The sequence below is a fragment of the Protopterus annectens genome, chromosome 13.part0, assembly GCF_019279795.1.
Source record: "Protopterus annectens isolate FY-2018-M chromosome 13.part0, PAN1.0, whole genome shotgun sequence".
Classification (NCBI taxonomy): Eukaryota; Metazoa; Chordata; order Ceratodontiformes; family Protopteridae; genus Protopterus; species Protopterus annectens.
The window spans coordinates 1,202,168,953-1,202,188,023 of NC_056747.1; positions in this window are offsets into that span (position 1 = coordinate 1,202,168,953).

Here is a 19,071-nt window from a genome sequence, read left to right on the forward strand (position 1 = left end):
CCTAACCCTCTAGGCTCCAACCCTGACTATCCAATACAAACAGCCAATGCCTTCAACTCTTTCTTCACTGATACTATCCAAAATCTTGCAAACCATCTGTCCCCTTACACCTCTAATCTGCCTACTCCCACTGCCATCCCTCCCCCCATTATTCCATTTAGAACCAGTACCCACATCCTACATCTACTCCCTAATCCAAAAGCTAAAACCAAACACTCCCTCAGCTGACAAACTCCCAGCAGTATTCCTGCAAAAAGGAGCTAAAGCTATTGCTTATCCCATCTCCATACGGATGAATAGAACCATAAAAGAAGGTACTATCCCGTCTATCTGGAAAATTTCAAATATCATCCCACTACATAAAGGCAGGAACTCCAATGACTTTTCCAACTTTCTCTACTCTCTCCACTTGCAAAAATAATGGAGAAGTGTATTCACAAATAACTACTTAACGACCTTCTCCATCACAATCTACTAGCTAACGGTCAACATGGTTTCCGGCCATTCCATAGTACCACCACTGCCTTGTTATCCTTCACTAACTGTATCAACAAAAGCGCAACAATAATATTCTTTCTTCTGCATTCTTTGTTGATTTATCTAAAGCCTTTGACATGGTTAATCACCAACTCCTTCTACACATACTGAAGTCCCTTTCACTTGACCCTTTATCTATGAATTGGTTCACATCTTACCTTGAAAACAGACAACAGGCTGTACTCTGGCAAAATAAACTACCGAATCACCTTCCTATCTCACTAGCTGTTCCACAGGGCTCCATACTAGGCCCACTCCTGTTTTCCATTTATATCAATGACCTTCATCTAGCCATTCCACTCTCTACCTGCATTCAATATGCAGATGACTCTACTATAATCTGTTCAGCTGCATCCCAGGCCGAACTTCAGTTTCTTACACAAAAAGCTTTCAACACTGTAGAACAATGGTTCTCTAACCACTGTCTCCTTCTCAACCCCAAAAACACTAAACTTTTACTCTTCACACCTACCCAAAAGTCCACCCCTCTACATATCACTCTCACATCCAACAATGGTACTCTTATTTCTCCTGACCCTACCATCAAACTCTTAGGAATTACAATTGACAATAACCTAAACTTTGATACTCACATAAATACCACAATAAAATCAGTTAACAGAAAACTAGGATCCCTCTACAGAATCAAACCTTTTCTTACACCAGCAGCTAGGACCGCTATAGCCAACTTAATCTCAACCCTATTCTATGCTTCTCCCATATACACCAACCTCTTTAAAAATAACCTCAGCAAACTAGCTATATCATATAATAATATTGCTAGATTTGCTACAACCTCTCCTTTCAGAACTCACCACTGTATGAATCTAAAACAATTAGGCTGGTTAGAATTTCTTAACCAGCTTCGATTTCACCAACTTACAATAGCCCATAAAACCCTGTATCAACCCAGCAATGCTCCAATACTCTCTACCCTCATTATACCATATAATAACCTCAAGATTCTACGCTCCTCAAACAAAATGTTGATTAACACTACCAAATCAAAAAACTCAGCAGGTGACTCCTTGTTCTCTAACTCTGTTGGAAAAGTATGGAATCAACTATCACATGACCTTACATCTCAGACCTGCCTCCCACTTTTTAAAAGGAATCTAAAACTATATCTCAATAACCACCGGTTATGCTCCTGTACCAACCCTGACTAACTTTCTTCCTTAAATCTTTTTTTCAGACTACATCCACTACAATCTTCCCTACAATGCCTCTATATACTATGTTCTGCATATAAATCTATGTTACTTAAATATTATTATTGTCACTTTGAGTAGTATAATTATACATATCTTTTGGAAAAAATATTTTTGAGTTTTTAATTCATTTTTGAAACAATGGCTACTTCTTTTTTTTTTACTTTTTTAATTTATGCATGTTTTCCTGGAGCTTTTCTCCCTGGGCCTCTACTGAAAATGGACATGTATCCAGTTGGACTAGCCCGGTCAATAAATGTAAAATAAAAATAAAAATAAAATAAAAATAAATAAAAAATACTAGCAAAACCACCACCATGAACAATACAGCTTCCAATCAGATTGTTGTTGAATTGGTATTGGGGGTATACCAAACTATTTGTTGGAGTGGGTTATATTCCTTCTCTGTCATCACTCAAGAATCTTAAAGACCTCCTTTGTTCAATCCTTGGTCACACCAAAATTAACAATTATATGATTGTAGGAGATTGTAATCTTAACTAGCTTAACCTATTCAAGACACTCTTGAAGGAACTATAATTCTAAATAACCTTATCCAAATTATTACCAAGCCATTCACAATATAAGGTTTCTGTCCTATGTTGTCAACACAAATATCCTTGCTTAGTGCTTGACACCATGTCTACAATTAAATTTCTTCAGTAATTACTATCTGGTCATCACCAACTGGTTATTTATGACCCCTAAACCAAGGTCTGGCTACAGAGAGGGCTAGTCTTTCTCAGGTAGAGTACAAACAGCCTACCAGTGGAGCTCAACAACCTTAAATCAGATGACATCTACAAGGAAACTGATTCACAACTTGACACTTGAAACTCCTGCAACAATTTTCAGGACAAGCACTTCATTGTCAAAAGAGAAAACTTTAAGGAAACAAGTGGCAATGAATATTGCCAAAGTCTAGGCACTAGTGAAAGAAAGTAAGAAGGATGCCAAATTCAGCAAGTTAAAAGACAGAAGGACCCCTGTAGTGATATATGTCTGCTTGACCATCAGTTGTGACTGTTGCATTACCACTAATGGTGCTGAAACTTATTACATCAAAAAGAAACAGCCCAGTCTAAAGGAGCATATGAATTTTTTTCTGCAAGATCATCAGGGATGTTATCGCTTAGCCAAATCAGTGGCAGATTCTGATTTTGTAAGTATTTTTAAGGGATTCATTGGTATCTTAGACTCCCCAGGAATTTACTCACCAAGCAAGGATTAAGCCTCAAGTCACAAACCATTCTACAAAAATAAACTGTTTACTTCATTTTCACTTTAGAGGAATAAAAGGGAAGGAGGTACCTAAGTTACTTAAGCTGCCAGTGCAAGGTAGCACTATTCAGGCCCTGCTTCATCCAACCTTCCTCATAATGGCTATCCCAATTATTTTCAGATCAAATCTCTGGAGCTTTTCTTCCCAAACATCTGCTGAAAATGGGTACCTCATGACCCAGTCAGCCTTTGCCAGTAAACAAATGCCAAATAAATTAATTAATGAATAGCCTGGCTATTTTAACAGTATTAAGGTACTTAGATCATAAAATAAAAGTGTTCACAAAGAATTTTTCTTTACTAGAAGAGCAATGAGAAGAGATCCAGACTTGCTTTACAAGGGACAGACCACATCTCTACTCAAAGGAGTTAAAGTACTGAATAAACTCTCCTCGACAAGCCTTCTTATTAGCCAGAGTTAAATTGATTACAGCTAGAATCTACTCATACAATAAAGTGAAGCTGTAACTCCTCAATTCCCACCTTAAAAAAAAAACTAGGCTGCAAGAGTGTAATGTTATCTTTGAGGAATTCATATATATGATTCAAAGACCCCTTGTGCTTTCCACAGTACCTAATTACAACACTTTCCATTCAGTGCAGCCCACCCTCCAAGGAGGTAGTGTATTTATTTTTATAAATCAATCCTTCAAAAGTAAGGGAATAAAAACAAATGAAAGGCATGAGTTACTCAACAACCATGTTAAAACAAGCACTGCAAGTGCAGTGTAGTCGCTTGTTATTACTCAACAACCATGTTAAAACAAGCACTGCAAGTGCAGTGTAGTCACTTGTTATTACTCAACAACCATGTTAAAACAAGCACTGCAAGCTGCAGTGTAGTCGCTTGTTATTACTCAACAACCACATTAAAACAAGCACTGCAAGCTGCAGTGTATTCGCTTATTATATTACTCAATAACCATGTTAAAACAAGCACTGCAAGCTGCAGTGTAGTCGCTTATTATATTACTCAACAACCATGTTAAAACAAGCACTGCAAGCTGTGGTGTAGTCGCTTATTATATTACTCAACCATGTTAAAACAAGCACTGCAAGCTGCAGTGTAGTCGCTTGTTATTACTCAACAACCATGCTAAAACAAGCACTGCAAGCTGCAGTGTAGTCGCTTGTTATTACTCAACCACATTAAAACAAGCACTGAAAGTGCAGTGTAGTCGCTTGTTATTATACTCCTTCAGTGCCACGTCACAAACTTGAGCCGCCACATAAAGGGAAATACTTCTCTACTTGGTGTCCAAAATTAATCCTCCTATGACTGGGAAAACTCTGCTTCAAACAATAATCAGGCACGAATATCTACAAGACTCCATACTTTTTACAGTTTTGAGCAAATTATAAACAATCCAACAAGGGGACATAATGTGTTATATATTGTTCTCAGAACCATGTCAGCCAGCTGTGCTACGTTAAATATCATTCCACCATTTCCACTTTGACCACAATGATGCAATGCTCATTGTATGCACAAAACCTAATAAAAATTATACCATTTTTAAGGATTTTTCAAAGGCATCACAGGTGTCCTGAGCAATCACTTCACATCAGTCAAGTGGAACTGCATATTAGACCCTCTTACAACTTATTAATGAATCCTTTATAGTCCTCTACAACACTTACAAATTCATCACTATGACGCATAACTATGGTGGAAAATTCTACAATAAACCTAAACCTAAATGCTGGAGTTACAAAATCAACGAATTATTAAAGCAAAAAGAGCATATACAACCTTCAGACTTTACCCAGTCTGAAGCAATAAGGTTAAGGCTGACTCATTCCAAAAAGAATTCACTAAAACAATCAAGAGAAACAAAGCTTCATTTATTATTTATTTATTTTATTTGACATTTGTTGACCAGGTTAGTCCGACTGGGCAGATGCCCGTTTTCACCAGAGACCCAAGGAGAAAAGCTCCAAATGACACAATACATGAATATAAAATGACATAATGTTAATATAAGGATAACAACATACAATTCCTTCCTATATGTACACTCAATACAATTACTTTGATATTTACATAACATTTTATAACAAAAGAGATTAAGTAGTGTAGCAGTCACATACAGGTAATTCCATGCAGATTCATGGTATAATAGTTTAGATTGTTACACACAAACACACACACATATATATATATATATATATATATATATATGGGTCTACCTGAGATGGTCGACAAGCCATTTGATCAACACTCATTTGGTCGACAGGCAGATTTGCCCCCCTCCCCAATGTTGTATGACCCTGGAGTTGATATATATAGTTAGGGGGGTGGGGGGCACAGTCCCCCACATTGGGGGGTGTGGGGGGTGAAGCCCCCCACATAAAACTGCTTGTCGACCAAATGAGTGTCGATCATATGGCCTGTCGACCATGTGATAGGGATCCATATATATATATATATATATAAATATATATATATATATATATATATATATATATATATATATATATATATACACACACACATTTGGTATGAACTAAGTTTGAGATAAAACATCACTTTGGGGCATTTGAGGTAGACCTTGCTATCAAAATGGATGACAATAATAAGGCTTTCTACAATCACATCCAAAAACAAAGGGGAAGAAACAAGAATGTAATCTACTAGAGCAAAACTGTATTACTGCAATACAGCCAACCAATATAGGTAATATAGTGCCATACAGGAAACATTTGAAAATACAGAGACTGAATGGACAAAAGATTGGACTTACATATACTAAGTCTAAGGTGCCGTTTCTTGAAATATTTCCTTTTTACTGAGGTATGAAGATCTTTGAGTTGGTATATATAAGCTTTGGGGGAGTGCAGAGGCTTGCACCCTTGCAAAAAGAAGTTTAAGGAAGGACAGAGATTTTTGAAATTCACTCTTCTCCTGTGTTTTCATTTTTGTTTGTTTTTTTCTGGTTTGTTGGTACTCAGCACTTTGAGTGTCAATATTTCAATAGGGAGTGGCCATACAAATATGAATCAAATTTAAGGCCTAAAAGAGGACCCCAACCATTCTTCTTCTACCTCTTCTTCTTCCTCATTTTCTCTGCAACATGAGCCCATGTGATATGTCATCCAAAACATTCACCTAAACCCTTGCTAGGGTCAATAACACCAGTTGCAGTGGGTCAGATGATATATCAAGAAGCTTAAGAATAGCAATATTAAATACCCGTCACACATAATGGAACCTTAAAAACTAGCCATGTGACTGATATCAGAAGTAGCAGAGTACAGAGGATTGGTCCAGCTAAAATTACTTCAGCTAGCAGATCTAGGAGACTCTGTCTCTGATGCCTTCACCGTGGGAACAATAAAGTCGCCTTGTTGAAGTTTCAAATAGTTTACTCAGTTAAGTAAGTAGATGGATGAGTGTTCTTGTGAAATAAATTATTATGGTCCTAAAATACAAAAGATACCTTTCCGCAGATCCTAGCAATCACAGACCGAATAGCCTCAGAAACTAACTGTGTCTGGTGATGAAAAGAATCATCATGGAAGTCACGCCAGTAAGTAGTGGGAAACCTTCTTCTCCATGACCTTTTCAAAAGTGGATTTTATATATTTACCCTCATCATTTTTTTAGAGTGTGACTATTGACTGAAAAGGCATTTCTGTTCATGTAGCTTACATCAAACTGGCTATAACCCATGACAGAATGAGACTTAAATTCAAATATATGAAGGCAAATGAAGCCATGTGGTCATACCCAACAGTTAAGAACAGGAAATGTAATAACTCTAAATTACTTTATGCAAGACACACTGGTAAAAAACACAACCAGAAACAATAAAATCAGCTATGCTTTGCAGAAATAAATTTGATAAATATAAAACTGACAACGTTTAGCCTTCAACTTGTTAATTACTCCAGACTTCATCAAATTGTATAACAAGCCCACATTCATTTTATTTAAATTGTCAAAATCAATCACATGATCAACATATGACACATGGTCAGTAAAAAGCACATGATCAGTACACATTTTATAAATGTAATAAATTTACTGACAAAATAAATGTAATTCAGACAAGAAACATTAAACTTAATCACAGCTGATTTTCTATGTAATACACTTTTAACTGAGATGTAATCATTCAGTCCTAGTGGTTAACTAACATTAAGTTTTATCTGCCAGAACATCTACCCATATAACACATCAGCCTCATCATCAGCTATAACCAGTGGAGTCTGTTAAGACTCTGTCCTGGAGTTACTCTATTTTGTCATCCTTTTCTCAGGTATTTAAACTGACTCCAGCATCCTGCTCATCAAATATGCAAATGACTACAAACTTTGGAACACTGTCCTTATCCTCACCAATATTAGGCCCTCCTTCAAACAGTACTTACACTACATGTGAATGGTGCAGTAGAGATTATATTCCCTCCATCGAGTCTCTCTGAAATTTCTTCAGCTTGTTGCCCTGTAACTTACACTCATAGATGCTCACACTAACATCTAGAAAATCAACATTTTCCATTGAATGATGCATAGTGAATCTGAGAAAAGTAGCAGCAGATAGTCAATAAATTGAATCAACTGGTCATACTGGCAGTGCCAAATGAAAAAAAAACATCATCCACAAAATGTCTGTAGAACTTTACATGTTCTACAAAACTATGAATGTAAGTTACAGGGCGACAAGCTGAAGAAATTGCAGAGACTCTATGGCTTTTGAAAAAGGCCATGTATTTTCATGAGCCGAAGGAATAGCCAGTAAGGAGCCAAGGAGGAAGTACTGAGAGCGCTGTTCACCCAATAGCGAATGCATCACATCAAGGAGGGAGTTTCCAACCTGTAAGGCATTATAGGGTGAATGAGCATGTGCAGGAGAGCGAGATTAGTAATACGCCAATACAGACATTGATACGAATGGATGAGGAAAGAAATTCAACCACAAATAATATCCCTCAGGATTTTATTAGCAAAGAGATTGCCAATTGTCAAAATGTTGCTGATTTTACTGGTACTAAGGGATCTGAAAGAGACACTGCTTCAGCTGTGAGATCTAAAGTGCATGCAGGACCGAGTATTGACGTTTTGGCTGAGAATGCAGAGCTCTTAGGAGGTTCCAAATTAAAGAATACTGTTTTTTTAGAAGCAGCATTACCTATACGGCAGGAGAAACAAAAAGGGAGCTCACACAGCAGGCAGCGCAGACCCAGGATAGGGTCAGATTCCTCAGTGAAAAGGAAGAAACCAGATACAAGAAACTGGAAACAGGTGACTTGATTTTTAATCTTTCATCTTATGTACTGACTGATGAACAGAATGCAGTGTTGAACAAAGGGCTATCGTTTGTGCCTGCAGTTAGAACAAATTTAACTGATGTTTTTTTGAACCTTAAATTGTTTACAAGAAATGTAATTCTTAAAGTTATTTTTCTGGAAAAAACCCAAGTGTATGATATTTAAAAAAAAACAAGTGTTTTTACCCCCAAGTCCTTGCCCTCTCTAGAGGCTTTTGTTAATTTATGTGAGAAGGACGTGAGAGAATGTTTTTAAGTGAGTATAATGGAAGCATCTTTTACAATTTGACACCTAAAGAAATCACAGCACTTAATGAGCTAACAAAAGCACAGCAACTTATTGTCAGGCCAGCTGACAAAGGTGGTGGGGTAGTGTTGTTAGATAAGAACATGTATATTGAGAAAATGTTTGATATAATGAATGAAGAGGCTGTATACATGAAGTTACAAAGGTTTCAAGTTACAGGGATTATAAATAGGTATAATTTTTATCTGTATGATCTATTAATGACAAATCAAATTGATTATGGTCTCTATAGCTATTTTTCTGTTGAGCACCCAAAGATACTTATCATTTATGGCTTGCCAAAAATCCACAAAGATTGCGTTAACCCCCCTTATCGACCTATAATTTCAGGTAGAGGTTGGCTGACCAACCAATCTCCATATATGTAGAGAAACAATGCAGGTTGATTTTGAAATCTATTACTAGTGTTCTGAAAGACTCTAAGCAATTTTTGCAAGATCTGTACCAGTGGTCTAATGAGTCAGAAGATCTAAATAATGTTATCTTTGTGACCCTAGATGTTAATTCACTTTTTACGGTCATTCCCAATGAAGTAGGGATAGAAAGTGTTAGATTATTCTTGACAACTAATAGCACGTTCTACAACTCGAAGGTGGGGTTGATCTGTGCACTGTTAGAATTAATATTAGAGAATAATATCTTCATTTTTGAAACAGACTATTTCCTACAGAAACTAGGAGTTGCAGTAGGCACGGATTGTGCCAACTCGTATGCCAACATAGTCCTAGCTTATTGGGTGTCACAATCAGTATTTACTGACTCTCATTTTGTAGAACATGTAAAGTTCTACAGACATTTTGTGGATTATGTTTTTTTCATTTGGCACAGTTAGTATGACCAGTTGATTAAATTTATTGATTATCTGCAGAATACCACTACTTTTCTTAGATTCACTATGCATCATTCAATGGAGAATACTGATTTTCTAGATGTTAGTGTGAGTAAGAAAGGTTTGGATACAATATCAACCAGTATTTATAGGAAACCATGCAGGAAAAACAACTTCCTGCATAACACCAGTATGCATCCCAGACATATCCCAGGAAATGTGGTCAAAAATCAAGTTCTTAGGGTTATGCAGTTGCATACAGATCCAGACACTCGAGATAAAGCACTTGATACTTTGCATATTGAACTATTATAATGGGGATATAGAATGGGGGACATAGAGTGAGCAATTGAACAAGCAAGCAGCAATAGTGTTAAACCCTATTTCTCTAATAGACCAACATTTGAAACTGAGAGTATGCGAACTAAAGAGGAAAATGGCCTGAATCAAGTGGTTTTTGACTTACTCTAATGATATCAATAGAGTGGGTGATATAGTTAAGAAAAACTGGCCAATACTCCTGGCTGATGATAGCATCAGTAGAGTGGTTGAGGAGGTTCCATGCTTTACATTTAAGAATAATAAAACTTTGAAGCAAAGATTATGCTATAAACATACTATGATAGGGTACACTCTGAGTGTAGAGGTACTTATGCATGCAGATCATGTAAGGCTTGCAAATACATCTTGTCAGTTACCTCTACAGTGCATCCCAGGACTCAAGAAAATTTAGAGTTTCGATTTTATGAAGATTGTACAGAAAGGAACCTTGTATATTGGGCACAGTGTACAGCCTGTAACATGTTTTATATTGGGAAGACAAACTGTACGCTCAAGGAAAGAATACTGGAACAAATCAATAATATATGTAATAGGAAGCACATTAGTGCATTGGCTCAACATGTTTTAGAAGTAGGTGATACCCGCCATTTTAAATTTCTGGTTCTACAGAAAGTTAGTAAAGACATTAGGGAAGGTGACATTATTAATGAAACAGAATATTTAGAACTGAGATGGATCTCAGACTTTCGGGCAAGTGTTTATCCATGCCTTAACAATGCTGTCTCTTTAAAGCCAGCCCTAAAAAAGAGGGGCTTACATCATAGGTTCATAGGTTCATAAATGTGTACTAGGCTAATGGCCCTGGAAGCTTTACAAACCTAGCCCATAGGATTACCCTGACATCGTGCCACCCGACCTTAGTTACCAGTGCCTCTGTTGAGTAAAGCCACTGGGAGGGCTGGGGCTAGCATTTTGCGGGCCCCCAGTAAGTTTCAAGTTGGGGCCCTACCCAGGAGAATAAAAAAAGTGTGATGACATTGCCATCATGCCCCCTTCCCTATCAAGCTCATGCAGCATTATTTAACAATCACTGTGTAGTGCTATTACATTCAGACCATTAAAAAGACTTGACATGTCAAGGTACACACTGGCTGGCATTTAGTACCAATGTTACATTATGACTAGCCCCTGTACCACAGCAAGGTAGCCACTCACAATGGTACGCACACATACTGACTGGGACTGTGCAGTGCTGCAGCTTTTAACATTGTCGCCCCACAATAAGAGGTTCTCCAGTTTGATTCTCAGCTGGGTTGCCTTTTGTGCTAAGTCTGCATGTTCTTCCTGCATTCTTGTGGGTTTCCTCCCACATTCCAAAGACATGCTTCTGCAGCATTTCTCCCCGGGCCTCTGCTAAAAATAGGCTCTGTCCTAGTCGGACTTTCCTGGTCAAGAAATGTTAAATAAATAAAATAAATAAAATTTAATACCAATAAATTATGACAAGCCCCTGTACCACAGCAAGGTAGCCACTCACAGATGTGCACACACACACACACACACACACACACACACACACACACACACACACACACACACACACACACACACTGACTGGCATTTAGTAGTAATGTTGTTACATTCTGGCAAGCCTCTGTACTGCATCAAGGTAGCCAGTCCCACAGAGGTACACAAAGACATCCACACAGACTCCCTCACACAAGACAGAGACACAAGACGGACAGCTGCACAGACTTGCACAGAGGACATACACACCCACACATGATGAAGACAGCACTACAGTAAGACTGAACACTAAGAATTTAAAATACTGGGCTTATGAACTAATAATAATGCTAGAATAAGATTTTACAGTAGCATTCATTGTGTGACACATTTTTGAAGAACATACCAAAACTAACAAAAATCTGGACATTGTGCAACATTCTCACAGCCTCTACCAAGCTCCTAACCTCTCAGCATAATTCCAGAGCTGAAAATAACTGTAGAACAAAGGTGTAACATCAAGGATAGTTACACGCATTGCTATGATAAACATAGAAAGATATTAGAATAACAGGGATTGCATTACATTCATTAAAATAATCAGTACATTCTGCAGAACTCTCATAGTCCCCCCAAAAGTCTTAGCGCAATTCTAGAGGAGATACAAAAAAATAAATAAATAAACAAGGCAAGGACGTAACATTAGGGGTTTAAAACATTGCGGTTATGAACTAATAAAGAGGGTAGGAACAGATTTTTCCAGTAGTATGCATTGTGTGAGTTCACATTTTTGGTGATTAATAGACCAAAAATACAGGTCAAACATCTAAGCATTGTGCAACATTCTCACAGCCCCTCTATCCCTCTCCTAACCTCTCAGCTTAAAAATTCCAGACAAAGCCCAACAAAAAAAAAACTGCAGAACAAAGGCGTAACATCAGGGATAGTTTGAAACTTTGCTATGATCAACTTCGATAGTAGAACAGCGTTTGCACTGGCAAGCATTAAGGCATCGGTACATTCTGCAGAATTGTCAGTTCCCCTACCCCCCAGTGTCTTAGCAGAATAAATCTGGATGAAGTGAAAGTAAAATAAAAACACAAAGGCATAACATTAAAAAACAATGTGCTTATCAACAAATAAAAATGCTGGAATAACAGATTTTGCAATAAAATGCATTGCGTAACCCCACGTTTTAATGAAAATAGATAAATACCAAGTAAACATCTAAATATTGCACAACATTCTCACAGATTGTAACCCCCCCACCAACCTGTCAGCATAATAAACAAAGCAAAAAATTATCATATAACAAAGGCGTACCATCAGGGATAGTTGTAAACTCTGCCGGTATACACAATAATAGTATAACAGGGTTTGCATTAGTATACATTAAAACAACAGCTGAACATTCTGCACCATTCTCACAGCCACTAACTCTCCTCCCAACCTCTCAGCACAATAATTCCGGACTGAGCAAAAAATTATCGTAGAACAAAGGTGTAGCATCAGGCATAGTTGTAAACATTGCCAGTATACACAAAATATACTAGCAGAACTGGGTTTGCATTGGTATACATTAAAACGCCTGTATATTCTGCAGCATTCTCACAGCCATTATCCCCCCACTACCAATATTTCAGCACAATTGTACACAAAACAAAAATGCAATAATGAATATTCTTATGCAAGACTAGATAAAAAAAATACATCAAATCTGGACATTAATTACAAACAAGCCTTCCTTCCTCAGTCACTTAGCAGAAGAATTCTGGCCAAAGATAAAATAAAACTGTTACAACCACAGCCCCTCACAAAAAGTTATACAGTCCTCTCCCTAGGTTTCCTCGCTCCCCCCAGCAAAAATTAAAGTTAAAAATAAACCCAGCAACTTACCTTTTCTGTATTTGATAGAAGACTGTTACTAATCCTCTGCTTGCTTCTCCTACACACAAACCAGACAAGTTCAGCCCTTTTAAATTCCCCTCAGAAGGACAGTTTTTCAGATCTTTTAGAAATTGCCCTTACAAGGGTGGTTAAAATACAGATGCTTTGCTAGTCCCACAGTTGTTCCAGGAAAACTTGCATCCTCTTTCTATCCTCACAGCATACCTCTCAACCTCTTTGCGTGAAAAGTCTGGACAAAGCCAAAAATAATGGGGTACAAAGGCTTAAAAATACAGAAACTTTTTAAATATTGCTCATATAATCTTACAAATTTGCTTTCAGGCTTTGCTTTAGCATGCATTTTCTGAAAGATATAAAGTCTGAAACCTAAATGTCTGGGATTATTTAGTGATTTCAATACTCATTGATGTGTAAGAAGGATAAAGAATGGAAAGGCTGTTGGTGCAGATGACATACCAGTGGAAGCATGAAGGTGTATAGGAAAGATGGCAGTGGAGTTTTTAACCAGATTGTTTAATGAAATCTTGGAAAGTCAGAGGATGCCTGAGGAGTGGAGAAAAAGTGCTTTGGTACCTACTTTTAAGAATAAGGGTGATGTGCAGAGCTGTAGTAACTATAGAGGGATAAAAGTGATCAGTCACAGCATGAAGTTATGGGAAAGAGTAGTGGAAGCTAGGTTAAGAAGGGAGGTGATGATTAGTGAGCAGCAGTATGGTTTCATGCCAGGAAAGAGCACTACAGATACGATGTTTGATCTGAGAACGTTGATGGAGAAATATAGAGAAGGTCAGAAGGAGTTGCATTGTGTCTTTGTGGACTTGGAGAAAGCATATGATAGGGTGCCTAGAGAGGAGTTGTGGTATTGTATGAGGAAGTCAGGAGTGGCAGAGAAGTATGTAAGAGTGGTACAGGATATGCACGAGGGTAGTGTGACAGTGGTGAAGTCCGCAGATGCGTTTAAGGTGGAGGTGGGATTATATCAAGGATCAGTTCTGAGCCCTTTCTTATTGGCAATGGTGATGGACAGGTTGATAGACGAGATCAGAAAGAAGGCCCCATGGACTATGATGTTTGCAGATAGTGAGAGTAGTGAGCAGGTTGAGGCAACCCTGGAGAGGTGGCGATATGCTCTATAGAGGAGAGGAATGAAGGTCAGCAGGACTAAGACAGAATATGTGTGTGTGAATGAGAGGGAGGATAGAAGAATGGTGAGGATGCAGGGAGTAGAGTTGGCGAAGGTGGATGAGTTTAAGTACTTGGGATCAATAGTTCTGAGTAATGGTGTGTGGAAGAGAGGTGAAGAAGATAGTACAGGTGGGGTGGAGAAGAGTGTCAGGAGTGATTTGTGACAGACGGGTACCAGTAAAAGTGAAAGGGAAGGTCTACAAGAGGGAAGTGAGACCAGCTATGTCGTATGGGTTGGAGACAGTGGCATTGACAAAAAGGCAGGAGTCAGAGCTGGAAGTGGCAGAGTTAAAGATGTTATGATTTGCACTGGGTGTGACAAGGATGGACAGGATATTAAAGGGTCAGCTCAGGTTGGATGGTTTGGAGACAAAGTCAGAGAGGCGAGATTGCGTTGGTTTGGACATGTGCTGAGGAGGGATGCTGGGTATATTGGGAAAAGGATGCTAAGGTTGGAGCTGCCAGGTAAGAGGAAAAGAGGAAGGCCTAAGATAAGGTTTATGGATGTGGTGAGAGAGGGCATGCAGGTGGTTGGTATGACAGAGCAATATGCAGAGGACAGGAAGAAATGGAAACAGATGATCCGCTGTGGTGACCCCTAATAGGAACAACCAAAAGTGAAGAAGAGATTGATGTGTAAAAAAAACACAAATTTTATGAAGAACAAGCTAAAAATATAAAGCAAAAATTTGAATATTCTTAAAAAATCTGGACAGTTCAGATGTGTGCCTAATGACGATAATCAACACAACTGACCCAAAAGACCCCATATTAAGGCAAAGCCAATCAGGAAACTAGAACTTGCTTCCTTGACTGCTGCAGCCAGTCAGGTCCCTTGCTTCACTGAAGCGGACCTGATTGAGTGCAGCTTACAAGTAAAACAAGAGACCTGATTGGCTGCAGCAGTCAAGGAAGCAAGTTCTTTCAGGGAAAAAAAAAAGCAGAATCAAGGGACGGCATTAAACAGATGAATGAATGAGGCACCAAGGAAGGAGTGGAAGAGGTGGAGAAACCCACAGCTGCTTCATATGGGGGCCATCATATGTGGGTAGATAATCCGGGACTCCCCACAGCTGTGGGTTTGGCGGATGCCTAACGCTGGCTATGGCCACTGGAGTGATCCCTGGGGTGAATTTTCTATTTCCCATCCACTCAACAAGATTTCTCTTGAAGAGGGCCAGAGAGGTGCTCTGCTTGACATGTATGGGAAGTCTGTTCCATAGCATGCGTAGTCTCTGGGTTATGAATCTGTCCCTCCAGCATGTTCTGTTGATTGTGGTAATGAGGTTGAGGTCTCTGGAGCATGTGGTGCTGAGGGATTAGGATTTCTTTAGCTATAGCATTTCTAAAAGAGCTGGGTCAGACATGGCTTTGCAAGTCAAGCAGAGATCGCCTCTAAGTAGGCAATATGAGACAGAGAATAGTTGGAGTTTTTTGAGTCTGTCCATATAGGACAAATGTTTAAGGCCTAGGATCCTCTTTGTGATGTACTTTTGCGGCCTCTCCAGTTGTTTGCAGGTGTTTAGTGAGGTACATGCCAATTGGGGAATTGTATTCAGTGATTGGCCTAATGAGGGAAGAGTAGAGGGAGACAATGACCTCTTTCTTCCTGGATGCAAAAACCCTTAATAATGAGATATGCAACGTAGAAGGACTTTCTGACCACAGTGGCAATGTGGTGGTCAAAGGAGAGTTTGCTGTCAACATGTGTTCCCAGATCTCTTATAATGCCTTCTGTGTTCAGAGGACTACCATCGATGTGGTAATTCATGGGAACCATGTTTTTCCCAAAGGGGATGACGACACATTTTTTGGCATTGAGCTTAAGGCCATGGTTCTGACACCAGTTGTTGGTCTCAGTGAGGTTTTTCTGTAGGATGTCAGCATCACTTAGGGAGTTAATAATAGCTCCCAACTTGCAATCATCTGCAAACTTTGTCAGCCAAAGTTCTTTCATGTTGGCCTGGACTTCAGAGAAGTAGATACCAAACAGGAGAGGACCCAGGACCGAACCTTGTGGGACTCCACTCATGACTGATCGCCAGTCTGACTTGGAGTCAGCTACTTTCACACTGTTGGTTCTACCTGTGAGACAGTTTGCAACACACCTAGTGATTAGGGGTTGATGCCTAGCTTAGTGAGTTTTTCTATGATTCCTGAGTGGGGAATGGTATCAAAGGCCTTGTCCAGTTCAAGGTAGGCTGTATGAACCACCTTGCCTTCATCCACAACTCTGGTGACTGATGCAAAGAAGTCAACCAAGTTGAGCAAGCATGATCTACCCTTCACAAAACCAAACTGTGTGGGATTCAGAGTTTGTAGATTCCCTATATCCTTGTTTATTAGGTCCATGACGATGTGTTCCATAGCTTTGCATATAAGACTCGTCAGGCTAATGGGGCGATAGTTCCCAGGGTCTGTAGTCACTCCTCCTTTGTGGAGAGGGATGACTGTAGCAGTGTGCCATTTGGTAGGGGCAAAGCCTGAGGTGAGGCTGCGACTGAACAGGGCACACAGCTGAGGTGCCATTTCACTCTGTAGTTCATGTAGAACACAGCCAGGGATATTGTCAGGTCCCATACAAGCTGTATTTTTGGCCTTGGACAGTGCTGTTTTAACCTGTTCAGCAGTAATACTGGGTGCCTGGCAATCTACTGGTATTGTGACTGGTCCCTTGGGGGGAGGGGTAAAGTTGGCACTGAATCTATCGGCCAGTATATAGGCAATATCTGTTGGCTCGGTATAGGGGGTACCATTGTGCAGTAGCTCAGAGCAAATCTGGGTATTGGCATGGAGATTCTTTATATAACTATAGAAGGCCTTGTGGTTATCACTAGTAATGTCATGTGTTTGTGTTTCTTTACTTGATTGTTAGAGGTGTTTTATTTAAGATCTGGAATACTTGTTGTTTTCTAGGGTGTGAGGAAGTGCAGCGAAAGCGCTTACCAGTTTTTAAAATATTTTTATTGTTTTGTGTTATTAAAGTAAATCAATATCCTTTTCAGCCTGGTGGACAGCTTGCTTATAGGCAAAGCTAAGATATAACTATGGGGTGTAGCATGGAAATATTATGGGCAAATACAGTCAAAGAATTCTGAAGGAGGGGAAGTGAAATGGAGGAATTGTGTACAAAGAATAATGATTTGTACTGTATAATAATTCACAAGGAAAGGGAAATGGGTAAAATGTAATCATATACTGTAGGCAAATGTACTGAAGTGTCAAAGAAACATTTCTAATATATATCCAGCCATACTGATGTAGTGATAATTAAAATGTCAGATACAATACTGGTGTTATGCACAAAAATAAAAAAAGGACAAGCTAATAAAGGATATAATAGGGTTGTGCAGCTGCAGTGTAAAGGGGAGTTAAAATGTGATATACATGTTAATAAAATGCTGAGTTGAAATAACAAGTACATTACGGGATGAATGCATAAACTGCAGCTATTGCCTATGAGATGCATATACAGGAAATTTATGTATGCAAGCCGACACCACTGTTGTATTCTCCACCTTAGCATGTATACACAGGAACAAATGGACCTTACAGCTGTAATGTCAGGTGCTCCAGAAATTAGCATGTTTTTGGAAAGAAATGTCAGTGGCACCCCTGGGAAAGGGGTCTATCACCTATAAACATGTACTAGATATGCATGTGTTGTATGTAAATGCTAAATGGTAATATAATAACACACAACATACATAACTGACAAATAACAACATGTTGGATTACATTACATGATTTCAAGTTTTTCTTTGCTTATTTGCAAACAGCTCAGAAATCATTATAATGGGCATATGTGGAATTACAGAGAATAGTAATATAACAGAAATTCAACGCCACCTACATACAGGAAAGTAAGGTTACAAAGGACCAGTCACACTTTCTGATTGTCTTCCTGCACGCCACATAGTAACAAACATTTATGGAAGCCCTCATTTGTCATTAAGCTGTATAGTTTGATGAAAACAGCAGCAGTAATAAAGAAATGTCTGGATGAAGACATAGGGCATTATTATTTTTTTAACAGGTAATGCCTGTGAGCAGTGAATGACATAAAAACATTTGCAGCATGTCATTTCCAAACGCATGCCAGGACAAATATCAGAGATATGCATACCAATCATGGATGCCACAGAAATATGCAGATCGGTTATATCATGAAGAACACCCTTGAAGGGCTTACAGCACTTTCTGTCACAAGAGGTATGGATGCCCTACCTTGTAGGACGGGACCTGAAAATGTGGCCCTCTGACTGTGCCATAGCTATTATCTATGTGTAAGCCAGTGCTGTCTGACAGATGGACGTTATCAGATTAAAACCCTAGGCTGTCTATAGAACTTTGTATTGACTGCATGTGCCACATCCAATAGCCCTAGAGGCTGTCACAAATAACTGAATTGAATGTGAACATCAAGAAAGGAGTTATGAATATAATATAAACAATCAGATTTAGTCAGAATGCTGGAAAGGAGTGACACATGTTACAGTGCACACAACAGTGAGCAGTACAATATCAATGCTTCTCTGATAAGCAAGCTGCTTCCATCATGCATTGCACACACTGTCCCAGAATTGAGCCACACACTGTGTTTGTATGCTATACAAGCCAGTACTCAGCGCAAGTGCCACAGGTACAGTTACAGCATGACATGGTCCAAGTAACTATTTCACTGCCATGCAATCACAACCTCTGATGATATATCATTGTCCAACATAAAAATAACCAGATGCAAAAGTATTTA